Source organism: Malus domestica, chromosome 01 (genome assembly GCF_042453785.1).
Source record: "Malus domestica chromosome 01, GDT2T_hap1".
NCBI lineage: Eukaryota > Viridiplantae > Streptophyta > Magnoliopsida > Rosales > Rosaceae > Malus > Malus domestica.
In genome coordinates, this window is record NC_091661.1 from 4,900,171 (window position 1) to 4,920,454 (window position 20,284).

General features: G+C 37.6%; 1 long non-coding RNA gene across 1 annotated transcript; it reads right to left on the bottom strand.

Annotated features, from left to right (window-relative positions):
- Window positions 1-244: 244 nt before the first annotated feature.
- On the bottom strand, window positions 245-1,649 carry LOC103432242 (uncharacterized). Its single transcript, XR_528980.4, has 2 exons — window positions 1,238-1,649; window positions 245-630 (listed from the first exon to the last, which is right to left on the bottom strand). It is a non-coding gene; the product is annotated as an uncharacterized lncRNA (long non-coding RNA).
- Between the last annotated feature and the right edge of the window lie 18,635 nt (window positions 1,650-20,284).

Here is a 20,284-nt window from a genome sequence, read left to right on the forward strand (position 1 = left end):
TCAATTCTCAAACTAGATCAATCCACTTGAATATACCATTTTTCCATGACAGTTATGCAGTAGTTATAGAAACCAATCCACTGAGATCAAGGGATTTCTCCAACTTCCAATAAGAAACAATTTTTCAAAAGCCACAATGGTTAAGAAACCATGGTCCTGGATATATATTTGAGACCATAATTCCTGATCATCCAAATTACTTGAAAAGTACAACGTGCATGTTCATTGTAAAAAACATTCAGACTATTGTAATCAACATTCATACCAATTCATTTGGGATTTGATAGCCCAACGACAAATTACATCAATCTGGGCCGATACAAACCTTGTATAATCTATTAAATTAGAGGCCAATATCAATGTGACATGAGTGGTTATCCAATTCCGTTTTGTCCTTTTAAACAATAGAAAGCTAATGCAGATTTTCAAATACCCATCATGCACTATAGATTCTGTATATATGTTATATGCATCTGTTAAGAAAGATGCGTCGGTACGGTCACATACATCTCAAGAAGCCATAATCACGAGGTACCGTTTTAGAAACAAATCTCTCTGAAAAGAAAATTTCTTGTTCCGAAGCTGTTCCTGATATGTTGTGCACATCCGTTTCTTGTTCTGAAGCTGTTCCTGATATGTCAAATTGTCATTAAGATATCCTACGATATCAAATTTTCATATCATCCCTTAACATAGAAGCACACATGATTACAACCATTGATACTTTGTTTATATGCAATGAAAGATGCATACATCTCCAAATATAGACATTTGCGCATGCACACATTGCTCTCGTAAAACCCAGCAACAAAAATTTTAGTTTGCAAAATTAAATTGTAAAAAAATAAAGATTAAACCCATAAACAAAAATTAAACAATTAGAAACTAATTGCTCTCATAATTTCTCTCGAAAGTTATCCAGCCATGTTCTGAATTGGAATACTGTATCTTGCCCATTGCAGGCACGTAATCAACAACAAAATTTGAACAGAATTAAAATTCAAAATATTTTAGACGAAATTTTGAAATTGATAAAATTGGAAGAGTGATCAAAGATGATTAAGGGCTGTCGGTCACGGTTAAATCAGAAACATATACCAAGAAATTCCTCATCATATCACACATGAAACCCTAATTTTGTAAATTAATTTAAAAACCAAAAACTTCATAAACAAAAATTTTCACAACCAGAAAATTAGGAAAAAAAAAGATCAAATCAAAATTGGATAGCGCAAACCTTCTCTAACACTAATGTCCTCTCAGAATCGACTTCCTTCGGCTCGACAGTCGATATTGGCTCTATCACGGTGCTATATAAATGATATTCAGTCGGCATGGGACTGTGAAGTACACCGACGATAATCCAAAAGGACGGACAAAAACAGAAGATGAAGGATGTACTTTGCGATGCTTGCACCTCAGGTACGACGACAATGATCCAACTCGCTAGATTTCTTTGACGGAAGGTAGATTCGGCAAGCGTGTCGTCTGGGTCATCGTTGCTTCTTTCGGAATCGAGATCTTCACCTGTTTATCACATCCATCAGAATTTCCATTGCCAATTTTAGAGTTTGACAGACAAGAAAATCGGATGATGGCTGATGAAATGAGAAAGTTACATAAATTAATCTGAGGTTATAGACCTTTTTACTCTCTCCATGTGAATTAAACGGACCAAATAAACGGCCAGGACATGACGGTAGGGGTAAAATTGGAAGCTCGATAAAAAAAATTTGGGTCAATTTTATTGGGCTGATTTGATTTTAGGTTTTATCCTAACCATTAAATAAAAGTTAGTAGATAGTTTTTGATTAAAATGCAAAAATTTGAAGTCATTTTTATTAGTTTTCCTATAAAAAAAATCCAAACCGGAACTAGCCCAAATCGACAACCCGGATCCGTGGGTCAGATCCGACCCGAATCCTTTTCTGGAATTAGAATGGAATATTCTCTTGGAATATTCTGTTAACTCTCAGTTAACTTTAACAAAATATTCCTTCTGAGGAGAGAATATTCCGTTAAAGTTAACTGTTAATAGTTAGTTGACCAAAGTTTACTTTTTGAAAACTTGCCTGGGACCCTTCCTAGAGTTTTTCGACACGCTGATTTCGTTTCCGCACTCTGTTTTTCCAAATTCTATACCAATTCTCTCCAAATTCCATTTTTGAGCAAACTAAAGGGAAATTAGGTGTTGTGCATCAATTATTATTAGTTTAATAATTAGTATAGTAATTTCCCATATAGGAGAGGACCACCCAGAGGAGTACCGCAGGCAGAATAGGTTGGGCGGCTACGACCCTGCGACATACCAGTGAGTGGGTCTTTTGGTTTTAAATATATATACATATATATATATATGTGATTTTTTGCATAACTGTTTCTTTACGTAATTGATGTGACATGCCATGTTTATCTTCTATTAGATTTTATACACTTTGTATTTTTATTAACTGCGAGTATAAAATGTGGCATAACATCTTTATTCATTATATCTGCTCATTGTTACATGTGTGCACGGTGTTTATTAGTTAGTTGTATTGTCCTGGGCCAAGGACTAGCTTCATGTGTATGTTCACATGCACCATTTACGTTCGTTTTGGATCCAGAGTTAGGTGCCAACCTGTCCCTAGGTTTGTTGTTTGGACTCGTATGTCATGCACACAATACCAGCTTCACGTGATGTAGTACTAGAACGTAAAACCTATGCTTAGCATGTTCATGCAGCAATTTTCTGTATGACCTGTGTGCCTGCATAGATAATGAGCAGTGATTTTCATAGCAGTAAATTTTTTATGATTTTCATAACTCTGAGTTTATTACAGCTATTTGAGTTTTGATGATGAGATATTTCGTAGTAGCACCCTACTACCTATTATTATATTATTACTTTGGAAAATCATGTACTTGTTTTACAACGAGGGGTTACACGTTTTCAAAAAGGTTTCAGAAAACTTTATTTTATAGGCCCAGTCACCCTTGTTTTTTGCCCCTCCAAGACATAAAGATTGAGCTCATGGGAGTATGAGGTTTCAATGGAAGTAGCTGATTGTTCTTCTGTCAAAGTAGGTTGCTTATGTATTAAATAATCACCCTTTATGGATGAGACAACTTTTATCTTTTTGCACTATGCTTTGAACTTCACATTTTGTAATAAGGGTTACTACCCAATCACATTATGCACTTTGGTTTATTTATTTAAAGTTTAAATTTATCCTCACTTTTACACATCAACCTTACTTTATGGCTTCGTCAACCTTTGGGAGTCAGCCAACACATCACGATTCAAATGGACACGTGGACATTCCGGGTCGGGATGTGTCAAAATATGTTATAAATGGATTAAAGAACAAGAAAAAAGAATGTACCCAATGAAATTACAATTGTGTTCAAAGCAATACAATAGCCATTTGTTATGATTTTGCAATATCGTGGTCATGGCGAAAAAAAGTTTGAAAGTTTTTTGGCGAAATTTAAATTTGAACATACATGTACAATATAATAATGTTGACTTTGAATATACACATAAATTTGAGTGAGAAAATTATGAGATTTTCACTTACAAATGTTATTCAACATTTTGAAGATGATTATGCAGAAAAAATATAAATTGAAATTTGTTGTAAAAAAAATAAAAAAGATGACATGGAATTATGTTATTAGTAAAATGTTGAGGTGTACAAAGTCAAGAGACTTTGATAAAAAACTGAAAACTTTTCAGTCTATGAACATTAGTGACTAGGGATTGGATCCTAATTTTTCCTTTAATTAAACTACCATTGGATATTTTCAAATCTAGCATTAAATATGAATCAATTATTGCAACTGAGCTACGGGTCTACATGCAAAAAAATGGCTTGATTGCCGAAAAACGCATCTTTAATCGATGGTTGGGCTATAATTCAATGGAGTCCACCAAGTCATTATTTGGCCAAAAAAGCATCAAGCTAAGCCAAATGTAGCCCCTTCTTAGGACATCTCTAATTGGACCGGCCAAAGGGCTTTAGGCCAAAACATAGCCCTTTTTGACACAAAACCCATCTCCAATGAGGGCTGGGCCAAAACTCAGCCAAATGGTCAACGGGTTGGGCAAACATAACTAGCCAGCTAGCCCGAAAAGTTGGGCCCAGTTGTCAGCAACCCACTTGCTCGAGCTGACGTCAGCTAGCCATTGGATTTTGAAATTTTTTTAAGACAAAATTTCAAAAGAAAAATTAAAAATTCTAATTTTTTTTCCTATAAATGCCTAAGCCATTTCTACATCATTTCTAACATCCCCTTCACCCTTCCATACTATCTTACCTCATTTTATTTCAATTCTTCACATTCTATTTACCTCAAACACTCTATTATTATTTAAGTTGTACTTTTAATATTTAAGGTGTTGTATTTCAATGAAGTTGTATTAAAATTAAAATATTTAATTGACATACCCTGACCTAGATTGAGGCATGCTGGCCTTGGTGAAAGAGTTTTAGTGGGGCCTGAGATTGTAGATGAGACTACTCAGAATATTCAGGTAATTAAGTTTAACCTGAAAGCGGCCCAGGATCGGCAGAAAAGTTTAGCAGACAAACATGCCACAGACCGAGTGTATAAAGTTGGTGATTGGGTGTTTTTTAAGCTATCACCGTGGACAGGTGTAGTGCAGTTCGGGAAGAAAGGTAAGCTAAGTCCTAGGTACATCGGACCGTACCTAATCACCAAGCGAGTTGGTGAAGTTGCTTACAAGCTTGAGTTGCCTCCAAAGTTGTCTAAAGTGCACGATGTTTTTCATGTCTCTATGCTTCGTCATTATGTTTCTGATCCATCGCATGTGATAACTCCTCAACCATTGGAAATTAATCCGGATTTGACTTATGATGAGGAGCGAGTGACGATTTTGGATTGGAAAGATAAGATTATGAGGAATAAGACCGTGCGCTTGGTGAAAGTTTAATGGAGGAATTACTCAGTGGAGGAAGTCACCTATGAGACAAAGGAACGTATGAAAGAGATGTATCCACGCTTATTTTATGGTTATTAGCGGTTGTTCATTGTTGTATGGAAATTTCAGGGATGAAATTTGAAGGGAAAATTATGAGTTTTCACATATAGGGATTTCAATATGACTATCATGCATATACAAATCAAATTTAATATACGAAAGCAGCGGAAGCATTTATAACAAATTATCAAAGCTATAGTCATGCAAATCCCCTTCAAGGTTCATAGGTTTATATATAATGCATCAAAACAATTTTAGAGAAGAACAAAGTGAAGGTTTAGTCTAATACCTCTTGATCTAGACTTGAGACCAAGGATGGACCACCTCCAAGCCCTTTGTTCCTTGAACTCCTTGAGCCTAGCTTCCCTCCTTGCCTCCTCCACTTTGTTAGAATGAGTGCTCCTAGGTTCTCTTCAAGTTTCCAAAGTAGGAAACCTCTAAAGATCCTCACCCACTAGTGTAGTGAGAAGGATGAAGGAATAACCAAAAGGGTGAAAGATGTGTTAGTAAAAACACCCCTAAGGTGGCCGGCCTTTGTAGTGTTAGAGAGCTGTTTTTCTTTTGCCTCTTTGTTGTTTTAACACTTCAAAAACCCTAATGAACAATATCTCTATAAAGTTGCTTATATAGACAAAAAGAAACCTAGTCAACCACTTGACTAAATATCTCTCCCTTTCCACTTAAAGTGGCCGGCCTCTTGTGTTGGATTTGGGCTTTGGGCTTTTATATATTTCAAGTCATCCAATGCTTGAATAAAAGCCCAATGGGTTTAGGCCCAATGGGCCCAATTAAACCCGAACGTTTCTTTAAGCCCAAAACGATCTTTATCGCTTTTATGATTTCTTTAGACTTTCTAAATTAATCACAACACTTAATTAATCCAATTAATTATTTCCATCATCCATTAGTTACTCACTACAATAGTGTATTGGTGAACAATCTTTTAGGTTCTAATTAGCAAGGCAGTGAGGTGATTGGCATCAATCCAATTGATTATATTTAATTCAATCACTTAGTGAATTAAAACTTCATTTTAATTCACCTTTCTTCTTTGACGACTACATTTAATCATCTAGAAGAACTCACAAGCTATGAGTGACATCTAACCATATGTCATAGCTACCCAAGCTAATGTAGAAGTTTATTCGGAGAACCTATTCAGTTGGAATTACAATGTAATTCGATCCTTCTCTAAAACAATACTCTCAATCACATCATTAGGGTATGGATATATTATGTCAAACCCCTAATGTGATTATTCCTTCTTATATGATTCAATTGAGTCGTATAGGAACGCTTTCCTTTATTACGCTCGATACTTCGGCCGAAGATTCCCGAATCATATCTTAGAGTATTCTTCCTCTCTTATCGAGGATTAGAGATTCCTTGTTGCGCATACACTTGCCTTCATGACTAAGTGGCTTAACCCCAACTATGCCGTTGACATTCTGATAGAGTGACTTTTGACATAATCAAAGATCAAGTACTTAACCACAAGACAACGACGATGCCTCAGGTCAAAGGACTACTTACATTATTCCAACCATTAGAGTTATTTGCTTGACATGTGAGTAGACCTCCATGCAAGTACTCTCGTTCGATTGTGTTCAGCGAACTCATTCCCTTAATGAGCACCTACATACTTGTCTTAGTGTCACAACACGAATGGGATGAGACTTTCCATCCTTCCAATTGAAGCGGACACAGTATGTACCGGTCTACGCATTGTCAGTATCCCTCCGACAATCCAATGACCAGGAACCTTTTTGGACATTTGGTTATGTGAAGAAGGTCTTTGTAGTCTAACATCATTAGATTACTTCTTCAATCGATCCATTGTCCATGGATACACTATTTAGGACATATATCGTTTATTGAGATAGTCCTAATTAGTATCTTTGCCATTTGATGTATAAGAGTCATCCATACATCGATTCAATTGTCCTGAAAGGTTTCTTTCAAAGATTGACTTTCAGGGCATATTTCCAACAAAATTTTCTTAAGGAGGGTAGGTTGTGACAACCCGTCCCGGAATATATTTTATCGATGGTGAAATGACTAAAGTACCCTTGAATGTTTTGTGGTGTTGTGGTGTTTGGAACTTAAAGTTATTTTCTTGTTTTTGGTTGGGGACCAATCTGGACCACACATACACCTACACACACGTTGACTCTCTCTCTCTCCTTCTCTCTCCTTCCATCCATTTTCCGTACAACCGTACGGACCACTTCGAACCTAGCTCACTAATCACGGATTGAGGCTTTGAAGGTTGGTTTTGTGTTCCTTGCCAGCTCCAGAGTTCATTCATGTTCCTAGTTTAACGTGAAGACCTCATTTTCCCGAGAACCAGAGAACCTAATTTTGGAGCACTGTTCATTCGATCGTGATCGTAGACCGTCCAGTGAGTTTTAAGACCCTAGGAAGCTTTAGAACATCTTCACGAAGCTCGGGGAAGAAATTTGATGTGATTTGGACGTCGGGAAGCCCTGTTTTAGTGAGTTGCAGAGGTGGCCAGATTATCATGTCTTTTTCGGCAAAATCCCATAGATTTTAGGACCTAAAAGTGGTAAGGTTTTGTTCATCTCAACCTAAGCTTCATTTTGGTATATAATTCATGAATTTTGGTTGAGAATCGAAGAAGATATGAAGTTTTTTCCAGTTTCCGGCGATAGCAGTGGCACCAGCGCCGGACTTCGGTGAACCAAGGTTGAAGGAGGAGAATATTCCGTCAAAGTTGACGAAATATGCTAATTCCGCCAGGTAATTATAACGGTATATGCTAATTTTTAACGGAATATTCCCTAACGCTGTTAAGGAATCCGTTTGGTGTGCCAGGCATGTGCATGCGTGTGGGCTGCGAGTCTGGCCGTGCCTTGGCCGGCTTGTGAGAGCGTGTAGGTGCTTGGAAAATTTTTCTAAAAATATGGGGGTGTTTATGAGGTTGAGTAGGTCTCGGTGGTATATTCAAATACCCCATTTAAGCTTTGTATGAGAAGTTATTACCTAGTTTTGTGTATGTGCTTTAAATAATGTTTATATAGTTGTTTCACATATAGGTGAGACCTATCCGGAGGACGAGCGCAGTCAAGTAAGGCTCGGGGGTTACGACCCTTCCACATATCACTGAGTGGGCTTTTAGTTTTCACTATATACTTATATACTTGATATTTTTCCCAGAAAATGCGTTTAATGAAATTATGTTTTGAAATGCCATGCATATTGATTTATACTTAGAATATGAATTAGTATAGTATGCATAAATATGATTTGACGTTGTGGACGCTCAGGTAAGTACTAGGTAAGTTGTAGGCTGTTTATATGTGATTTGATGATGATGTGAGATGTGTTAAGAATTTATAAACATGCACCCCGGTGTTAGTGCTCCCGCCCGTGGCCAGGGCACAGGCCTTCATGTGATGTTCACCTCCCGCACCATACGCTCACCTTGGATCCAAGTTAGGTGCACAATCCTGTCGTATAGACCACTATAAGTGGTTCCGACTCGTCAGTGACTCGTGATTATTCGCACAGTCTTCACGTGATCATAGCACTATAACGTATTTATTTATTTACACCCATTCCTATCGTACATACCACTTTAGGTGGTTCCAACTCGTGTGCAGGCATACTTGTTGAGCTATAGATTCAGCCGTACATGCCACTTTAGGTGGATCTGGCTGATATGTTATTTCACCTGAGTTACTTATTCTGTTATTTTGAGATATTTGGCATGACATACTTATGAATATCGTTTCTGAGCATGGTTTTAAGATATGTGTGTGTGTATATATATATATATGCATTCTATTTTCTGGAAAATTATAGAGGTTTTACGACGAAGGGTTAGAACTTTTGATAAATGAAATGGTTTTGAAAAGCTTTGTTTTTGCCCACTCACACTTTCTGTTTTGCGCCCCTCCAGGTTCTAGTTAAGAGTGCTTGTCGGTGGCTTACGAGGAATTCACGGCAGCTCTGACAGATTATTGCCAATGTAGGATTATCTTTGTTGTTGTATAATTAGTAGTCGTCCTGCTGGACTGCACTTAGGTTACTTATGCTCTGATTGTGAACTTGCACCTTATCTCATCTAGTGCTCTAGTTAGTTGTTTTTTATTTATTTATTCGCATTGCCTTATATCTTTATTGCTTCCGCGCTGTGCACATGGCTACGTCACCCTCACATAACGGCCAACATGCCTCAATCTAGGTCGGGATGTATCATTAATAACATGAAACCTTATGTTCGAAATTCTTATTTTAATATGTTAGTTTAATTCAATTAACCAATAAAATTAAAGAACAAATTTTAAATAATAAATTATTGAGGAGGCTAAAAAAATAACTCATTTTGTTTGAAGATGATATATAAATATGTCCTGACATTGTTCATTAACAAATAATTTCTTGCGGGACTATAAGGCTGTTGGAAGTATGCCCACAAAGCCACTCATTTGATGTGATAGCTTTTTGGAATACTTATTATGTTAAACTTTTATATGTTTAATGGAGGGCAAATCTTATTGTTAATCACTGTTTATTGTATCATGTGTTTAAGCAATAAGTGAATCCAAGGAATGTATTTGTTCTAAGAGATAAGTGATCTAAGTGAGTTAGATTATCGAGACCTTTCTCTTATGTTCATTCCTAAAACGTTCCTAGCCATAGGATTGCCAATTGGGCATTGACAATCCGTTAAGGTTAGTATGTGTTATGTTGACTCAAGTGTGAGTATGACTAGTCTCAAGTGATTTGGTGTTGGACACTAAGACAGACACATAGGTGCTCGAAATAGTAATCGAGTACACTGAACTACGATCAAATCAGAGTTTGAACATACATGTCATGTAAGAACTCTAAGGTTGCAATATGCAAAGTAGTCCTTTGACCTGAGGCATCATAGATGTCTAATGGTTAGGTCCTTGATCTTTGATCCTGTCAACGGCATTCCCTCGGAGTGTCCACGGCATTGTTGGGGTCAAGCTATCTAGTCATGTAGGCATATGAATGTACAACAAGGGATCTCTAACCTTCCATGGTGGAGGGAGAATACTCTAAGATATGATTCTAAAGTCTTTGGCCAAAGCAAATGAATATGACTAAAGGAAGGTTGTTCCAAATCATATTCAAGGGAATCATATAAGAAAGAATCACATTGGATAGTAGACATGAAACAAACTATCACTTAAACAATGTGATTAAGAGTATTGTATTAGAGAAGGACCGTATTGCATTGTAGTTGTAACTGGATAGGTTCTCCAACCAATTCTACTTAGCTTGGGTAACCATGACATGCTGCTAGGCGTCAACCATGGTTTGTGGAAGCCCTAATGGTTAGCAAACACTAATCAATGAAAGGGAGAATTGAAATGTGGTTTCAATTCATAATCGATAGTTAAAAGTAACATCGCCCACTGCCTCGCTAATTAGAACCTAATGGATCGTACACCGAGTAAGGATGTATGTGAAGAAATCAAATGAAATGGATAAGCAATTAAATGGTTTAATTGAAGAATGGTCAAGATTAATTAATTAGTTAATTAGTTATACGAAAGGTTCGTATTGGGCTTATATGTTGGTTTTGGGTTTCGGGGCCCAAAAGCGTTTTGGTCCAAAAGGCCCATTATGTTTAAGTTGTATGACAACTAAAACAAAATGGGCAAATAGCCCAATAACACCAAGGAGGCCGGCCATTAGGGTTGGATGGGCAAAGTTTGCTTAATTGCAAGTTTGCCACTCACCAAAGAAATGAAGTATAAATTCAACTTTATAGCTTTAGGGTTTGGTAAGTTGAAATTTGATGAGACATTTTTCTCTCTATTTCTTCTAAGAGGCCGGCCATTAAAGGAAGAAAACATCTAGCAATTTCTTCTTCTTTTAATCATCCATATCATCTTCACAAGATACAACCTTGGTGAAGAGACTTAGAGACATCAAGTTTTTGGTGTTTTGGAGAACAAATCCTTTTTCCTCAAATCATCAAAGGAGCACTAAAGGGAAGAAAACACAAGAAGGATTCAAGGAGCTTGGAGGTGACTTGAAGGCCCTCCACTTGGGTGAATCCCTTGTGTAAACAAGGATGAGCTTCAAGGGTAAAGAATCACTAAATTCTTCTTTCTCTTTAATGTTGTTAAAGAGTTCATTTTGGTTCACCATATACTAGGCTTTGAAAGTCATGGGTTTTATTGAATTGTTTTTGGATGCATGCCTATATTAATGAGTTAATAGTATGCATATGTATTCAAATGTTCATACTTGTTCTTAGCTAGGACAAAATTTTTCCTTCAAGTGGTATCAGAGCCTAGGCCTAGTTTATGGTGAATCCTTTTGGGTTTTGTGACTTTCATATTTTGTGATTTAAATGTTGTAAATGTTATAAGCTTTGTTCTTGCTTTTGAATTTATAAATTTTGCTAGAAAATTTAGCATCTCAAATGTTGTAGATGTATTTCATTTAAGCATGAATATTGGAACTAAAATTTGGTGCCATGTGTTTTGGGAAATTCGGCCAAATCCAAAGGGTGATTTTTTGGGTTCATGTTTGTCTTGTTAAAATGGTTTTAAAGTGACTTTTGGAACCCCTAAGTACCCTAGGATGTTAGCCCTCTTTTGAATGGTGAAAATTTGAGTTTTGGTAAGTGAAAAACATTCATGGAGCTATTATGAGTTTTCATGAGTGTTCTTCAATGTTCTTGAAGTTCTTGCCAAGAACATAAAGTTTTGAAGTTTTGATTCAAAAGTTTTATGTTTTTCATAAAGTTTTGGTTTAAATTTTGATGATTGAGGTTATTGGTGAGATGTGATGAAATGATTTTAATATTTGTCATAATTAGTCATAGACTTTATTTTTCAAACAAATCATCACTTTCATCCTTTTCCTCACCCACCAAAAACCACTAGCAAAATTTTTTAGATTTTTTTTTCAAATTTTTCCCAAATGGCCGGCCACCCCAAGTGGGGTTAATTTTGGGGCCCTTTGTGCAATTACATAAAGTTTTAGATACTTTTGTGTATTTGCATTTTAGCCCAAAAAGTTTACGTTTTTACGTTGTGGCCCAAATGTTGTGGTCATAGTTTCCTTTTGGCCCAAAAGGATGAGAACAAAATTGTTTTGTCTCTTTAAATGAGAATTGAATTTTCATTTCATTTAGTTCCATTTAAATCAATTCTATGGATCCAAAAACCAATTGTTTAAAGTTGTTTTCTTAGTTAATTTGATTGATTAAGAAAAGGGTGATTATGAACCAAAGGCCACTATAATTGAGCTATGTGATTGGCCGATATACATTATGAATGTTTGGGTTTTAGTAGTATAGGTTTGAATGTAATTTGATTAATTCATTTGTTGTAAATGGACATAAGTCCATCATTTGATTTGTGTTGTAAAAGGGCATAAGCCCTTATTATTATTTCATGTATTCCTTTTTGTTTATATGTATGCAAAATGGAATAGTTGGGTCCAACGCCCAATAGGAAATAACGGTTTAATTGGATTAAACGCGTAACTAAAATCAACAACTATCTACCTTAAACCCAAGGTCCAACACAAGGCTCGTGTTGGATCAAATCAAACGGTTCATAATCATCCTAAAACCTAATATGACTATATAGTCCATATGAGGATGCAATGCATTCGTTAGTAGTTCCATATAGTCTCGCTTGTTTCAACGAAACAGTGGGAGTATTATATGCTACTAAATTCATATTGACTTGGACCAATAGTTGTGATAGGCCCAAGTTCTTTTAATGTGATTAAAATGTTTTGATGTAGCCCAAAACTACTCCCTCAAAAACCGGATATTAAGTTGATAAGCGAGAGATGTTTTGAACATCTCTTCGTAGGCCTTCCACCGTGGTGGGCTCCAATCGTTTGTGACTCATGCACCGGCTTCACCCTATAATGGGGAAGGACAAAGTATGTGCTTACATCCAGGAGGAGTCCATAAACATATGATGAGGTGAGTGTAGACAACGAGTATGACCAACATGATATAATTCTGAGGTTGTGCTTGAACCTCTGCATAAACTAAGCATGGTGGGAATGACTTAACTAAGTGCAATGGTGCCAACATGATATAATTCTGAGGCAAACATTCTCTAGAGGCCAAACTAGATGGGTAATTGCAAAAGGTTGTTGCAAATGAATAATGCGTTATTCTCTCATCATTATTTTTGCTAACCAACATGATATAATTCTGAGGTGGGCTTGGTAATGGTGAGTCTCCCATAACCCGCTAAGAGTTCAATATAACTCTCGAATTCTATTGAGGGATGTGGAATTTGCCAAAAATAGTGGGTGGTACTATTTGATTCAAAGACCCAATCAAATAGTTTTATACAACAATCTAATACGATTTCTGTTATGTTATGTAGTGAACGACATGCCTAAAATTATACCCACCATTATACTTGACAAAAGGGGCCTTAAGGGCCAACGTTTCCTTGCTTGGTATCGCCACATTGAGAATGTCTCAAAGGTGAAAGACATATTGTATGTGCTTAAGCAATCCCCTCCTCATGTACCTCCTACGAAACTAGCTTCAAAGGAGGAGTGTCAAAATAACGTTAGACACTATGAGGATGACTTACAAGCCAAATGCTTAATCCTTACTTCACTTAGTGAGGAGCTTATGAAGCTACATAGGCACATGGACACTTCTTGTGCCATGGTTGAAAGTTTGCATAAGATGCATGACATTGAGACTAGTAATGTACGATTCTCAAATGTTTGTAGTCTAATGAATGCCAAGATGGCAAAAGGGACATCAGTCCATAAACATGGACAAAAGATGGAAAAGATATTTAAAGATCTTAAAAGTTTAGGAACTTCCATCGATGGGAAAATGGCCCAGGATTTTTTCCTTGCATCTCTCTCGGATGATTTCACTAAGTTTATTGTAAACTATAAAGTGAATAGATTCGATCATTCTTTGAAATAGATGATCGACATGTGCTGTAAATTTGAAAAAGGTTTCAAAAGGGACAGTGGGAGTGAGAATGCAATGATAAGGAAAAGGTTGCATAAGAAGAAGGCAAACAAAGGAACATGTTTTCATTGTGGAAAGGATGAACGTTGGAAGAAGAAATACAGGGTGCGCATTGCGAGCCTTATGACACGAACTTTTGAAGAGACTATTTCTGTCATAGAGAGTGCTTTTACAGTGAGCTCCAGTTCCTGGATATTTGATTCAGGCGCTAGTCAACATATCTGCAATACGTTGCAGGGACTAGCAGGGAGCAGGCCACTGCGCAATGAGGAGATGGTTGTGCGAGTTGGGAACGGCACTAAAATCTCTGCAAAAGCAATAGGCACCTACATGCTTAACCTACCCTCTGGGGAAGTCCTGGAACTTAAAAATTGTTTATATTTTCCTTCATGTATAAAGAATTTGATTTCCATCTCTAAGCTTTTACGAGATGGGCACTCAGTATTGTTTGACAAAATGAGTTGCACTTTATACTTGAACGGTCGTATTATCTCTCATGGTAATATGATAGATGGACTTTTTCACCTAGAGACGAATAGTGGGATGCACTGTATTGAAAGCGGGAATACCTCAAAACCCAAAAGGGCTAGAGAAGAAGTTAACCAAGAAAAGATGTGGCATCTTAAACTTGGACATGTGAACCTTGATAAGATTCGCAAGATGTCGAAAGACGGATATATCCGCCCATTAGGTAATGACCAGATGGGTACTTGTGAGTGTTGCTTGAAAGGGAAAATGACCAAATCTCCATTTACTGGAAAAGGATAGCGTGCCAATGAAATTCTAGGGTTAATCCACACTGACGTATGTGGACCTATGTCTACTACGTCGAGAGGAGGCTTCTCCTACTATATCACATTCACCGACGATCACTCTCGGTTTGGCTATGTGTATCTTATGAAGTACAAGTCAGAATCCTTTGAAAGATTCAAAGAATTCAAGAATGAAGTTGAGAAGCAAACTGGGAAACAGATAAAGACTCTAAGATCGGATCGAGGGGGTGAATATCTGAGTAATGAGTTCCTAGATTATCTCAAAGAGTGTGGAATTGTATCACAGTGGACTCCACCAGGAACTCCTCAACATAACGGAGTTTCTGAGAGGAGAAACCGAACCTTGATGAACATGGTTCGTTCTATGATGAGTTCCGCTGATCTACCAATATCATTCTGGGGATATGCACTACACACAGCAGCTTATTTGATAAATGCAGTGCCCTCTAAATCTGTTCCACAAACACCATATGAGATATGGTATGGAAAGAAGCCAAGTCTTAAACATCTTAAGATTTGGGGTTGTCCAGCATACGTTAAGAAACAAGATGCTGAAAAGCTTGAATCGAGATCCATTAAATGCTATTTTGTGGGGTATCCTAAACAGACTTATGGATACGAATTCTATCACCCTGATGACCAGAAAGTCTTTGTCGCCAGAACTGCTATATTCATGGAAGATGAATTTGTTCTTAATAGAACAAGCAAGATAGAATTAAAAGAAATTAATGAGATTAATGACGAACCACAAACAAGCACTCAACAAGTTGACAACCCTGTTCCTGAACCCCAAGCTCCACGTAGATCTGAACGGGTTAGTAAGCCACCTAAGAGGTATGGCTTAGACAATGACTTTGATGAATTGTACCTTCTAGGTGACAATGAAACAAAGGAGGACCCTAGAGACTACACTGAAGCAATGTCCGACATTGATTCAAAGAGATGGCAAGAGGCCATGAAATCCGAGATGGATTCCATGTATCAAAATCAGGTCTGGACTCTTGTAGACCCTCCAGAAGGTATTGTACCTGTTGGAAACAAATGGGTCTTCAAGAGGAAGATAGGCGTTGATGGGAACGTGGAGACTTATAAGGCTAGACTAGTAGCCAAGGGTTACAGGCAAAGAGAAGGGATTGACTATGAAGAAACTTTCTCTCCTGTAGCCATGATTAAGTCCATTCGGATTTTGCTTGCGATAGCTGCGTACCATGATTATGAGATATGGCAAATGGACGTGAAGACGGCCTTTCTGAACGGCTACCTAGAGGAAGAGCTCTATATGACTCAACCCGAGGGTTTCGTGTCCAAGTCTGAAAAGACTAAGGTATGCAAGCTTCAAAGGTCCATTTATGGACTTAAGCAAGCCTCCAGGAGCTGGAACATTCGTTTCGACAATGAGATCAAAACGTTTGGTTTTACTCAAAACGAAGACGACAATTGTGTTTATCAAAAGGTCGTTGGGGATGCAGTTGTATTCCTAGTGTTATATGTAGATGACATATTACTATTCGGGAATGACACTGCAGTACTTTCTTCTGTAAAAGTGTGGTTGTCCAAAACCTTCCACATGAAAGATTTAGGAGATGCATCTTATGTACTTGGGATAAAGCTCTATCGTGATAGATCCAGAAAATTAATTGGATTATCCCAATCTATGTACATTGATAAGGTGCTAAGTAGGTTCCAAATGGAACAATCTAAGAAAGGTTTTCTTCCTGTTGGACATGGAATTCACCTTTCTAAATCCATGGAACCTAAAACTCCTGAAGAGATACGGCAAATGAGTTATATTCCTTATGCTTCTGCCATAGGGAGTCTCATGTATGCCATGATATGCACGAGGCCTGATATCGCATATGCTGTGAGCATTACTAGTCGATATCAATCTAACCCAGGATCAGAACACTGGATAGCTGTCAAGACGGTCCTTAAGTACTTAAGAAGAACAAAGGACATGTTCCTCGTATATGGAGGAGCATCAGAGTTGCGAGTGGAAGGCTATACAGACGCAGATTTCCAATCTGACGTCGATGATAGAAGTTCCAACTCCGGATATGTATTCACTCTGAATGGTGGGGCTGTCAGTTGGAAAAGCAAGAAGCAAAGTGTAATTGCTGATTCCACGACAGAGGCTGAATATGTCGCTGCAGCTGAAGCCGGCAAAGAAGCGTTCTGGATGATGAAGTTCATTACTGAACTTGGAGTGGTTCCAACCATTACATCACCAGTAACTTTGTACTGTGATAATAATGGGGCGATAGCTCAAGCCAAGGAACCCAGGGCACATCAAAAGAACAAGCATATTGACAGACGCTTTAATATCATTAGAAGATATGCTGCCGAGGGGAAAATAAACATCCTCAAAGTTGCTTCAGCCGATAACGTAGCAGATCCACTCACAAAGCCAATGTCTCAAATCCAGCTTGACCGTCATATAGAAAAGATGGGTATAAGATACATGGGAAGGTGGCTTTGAGTGCAAGTGGGAGATTGTTGGAAGTATGCCCACAAAGCCACTCATTTGATGTGATAGCTTTTTGGAATACTTATTATGTTAAACTTTTATATGTTTAATGGAGGGCAAATCTTATTGTTAATCACTGTTTATTGTATCATGTGTTTAAGCAATAAGTGAATCCAAGGAATGTATTTGTTCTAAGAGATAAGTGATCTAAGTGAGTTAGATTATCGAGACCTTTCTCTTATGTTCATTCCTAAAACGTTCCTAGCCATAGGATTGCCAATTGGGCATTGACAATCCGTTAAGGTTAGTATGTGTTATGTTGACTCAAGTGTGAGTATGACTAGTCTCAAGTGATTTGGTGTTGGACACTAAGACAGACACATAGGTGCTCGAAATAGTAATCGAGTACACTGAACTACGATCAAATCAGAGTTTGAACATACATGTCATGTAAGAACTCTAAGGTTGCAATATGCAAAGTAGTCCTTTGACCTGAGGCATCATAGATGTCTAATGGTTAGGTCCTTGAGCTTTGATCCTGTCAACGGCATTCCCTCGGAGTGTCCACGGCATTGTTGGGGTCAAGCTATCTAGTCATGTAGGCATATGAATGTACAACAAGGGATCTCTAACCTTCCATGGTGGAGGGAGAATACTCTAAGATATGATTCTAAAGTCTTTGGCCAAAGCAAATGAATATGACTAAAGGAAGGTTGTTCCAAATCATATTCAAGGGAATCATATAAGAAAGAATCACATTGGATAGTAGACATGAAACAAACTATCACTTAAACAATGTGATTAAGAGTATTGTATTAGAGAAGGACCGTATTGCATTGTAGTTGTAACTGGATAGGTTCTCCAACCAATTCTACTTAGCTTGGGTAACCATGACATGCTGCTAAGCGTCAACCATGGTTTGTGGAAGCCCTAATGGTTAGCAAACACTAATCAATGAAAGGGAGAATTGAAATGTGGTTTCAATTCATAATCGATAGTTAAAAGTAACATCGCCCACTGCCTCGCTAATTAGAACCTAATGGATCGTACACCGAGTAAGGATGTATGTGAAGAAATCAAATGAAATGGATAAGCAATTAAATGGTTTAATTGAAGAATGGTCAAGATTAATTAATTAGTTAATTAATTATACGAAAGGTTCGTATTGGGCTTATATGTTGGTTTTGGGTTTCGGGGCCCAAAAGCGTTTTGGTCCAAAAGGCCCATTATGTTTAAGTTGTATGACAACTAAAACAAAATGGGCAAATAGCCCAATAACACCAAGGAGGCCGGCCATTAGGGTTGGATGGGCAAAGTTTGCTTAATTGCAAGTTTGCCACTCACCAAAGAAATGAAGTATAAATTCAACTTTATAGCTTTAGGGTTTGGTAAGTTGAAATTTGATGAGACATTTTTCTCTCTATTTCTTCTAAGAGGCCGGCCATTAAAGGAAGAAAACATCTAGCAATTTCTTCTTCTTTTAATCATCCATATCATCTTCACAAGATACAACCTTGGTGAAGAGACTTAGAGACATCAAGCTTTTGGTGTTTTGGAGAACAAATCCTTTTTCCTCAAATCATCAAAGGAGCACTAAAGGGAAGAAAACACAAGAAGGATTCAAGGAGCTTGGAGGTGACTTGAAGGCCCTCCACTTGGGTGAATCCCTTGTGTAAACAAGGATGAGCTTCAAGGGTAAAGAATCACTAAATTCTTCTTTCTCTTTAATGTTGTTAAAGAGTTCATTTTGGTTCACCATATACTAGGCTTTGAAAGTCATGGGTTTTATTGAATTGTTTTTGGATGCATGCCTATATTAATGAGTTAATAGTATGCATATGTATTCAAATGTTCATACTTGTTCTTAGCTAGGACAAAATTTTTCCTTCAAAGGCTATCTTCAATGAAGATGGCAAAAAAGGCCATAGATCATTCTTTAGCCCAATTTGTTAAAAACCCAACTCCAATTGAGGGCTGGGCAATAAACATGTGGAGCTCACCTGGCCAAGTAATAGCCAAATGACCATCGGGCTGGCTAACTTCAGCCCCTCTTCCAGCCCGTTTCATGGGCCCAGCTGCCAAAGAAAGAAAGCATGTGTGTTTAGAATCCATGGCACGGCAAATTGGCATTAGGAAATTAATTTTTTAGTATGTATTTCCGAAGCATATCCATGTGTATGACTCAAGAGGCCGACTGCATGTTGCCATTGTAGACATCGAAATTTCAGTGAAATAAATGTTGATCAATAATTAAAATTTCAATGTTCACGTGTCATATAAATTTTACACATAGCATGTGACTAAACGAAAAATCAAAATAAATCGTAAAAGTCATCAAACAGGACACGTGTTAACACTTGGCAGAAATGATTTATTTCATCTGATTATTTAAATCCAAAAAAAAATCAAGTTTTGGAATTCTATAAATAGGAGGCCAAGGCATTCATTTTTGGAGACCAATTGATAACCAATTCACCTCACACCACAACCTTGAAGCTTTGAAACTCCAAAGCTCCCAAGCAAATCCCGAAGGATCAAGAAAGCTCCCTTCGTTCTTCGAAAAATCCTCATTCAAAAGCAAGCCCCAATGGTCCTTGAAGAACTTCCACTAATTCAAGATCAAGCCCCCCCTCACAGCCCTTGAAGAAAGTGTTCATCATTCATCATTCGTTCATCCCTAGATCAAGCCCCGACGGCCCTTTGGATCAACGACGTCAACAAATCCGCACAATTGTTTATCCCAAGATCAAGCCCCGACGGCCCTTTGGATCAACAACATCAAATCCACCCATTACAAAGATAGAATCAGAGGCTAAATTTGTAGAAGAGATTGTAAGCCCTAAATCATCAATACAAATATTATTTTGTACACGTGTTTCTTGTCTCGTTCATCACAGGAATTTTCGTGTTTACAAATTTGGCACGCCCGGTGGGACCATCTTTACCCCTCATCTCTATCTTTGAATCTGCAAAAAGCACAAATGGCATCAAAGAAGGCTCAAGTTGTTCTCGCAGCCAATGCAAGGAACAAGAGCGTCATCACCGCAAGCGGTGTCACTTCGGGCGTCACAACTCGAAGT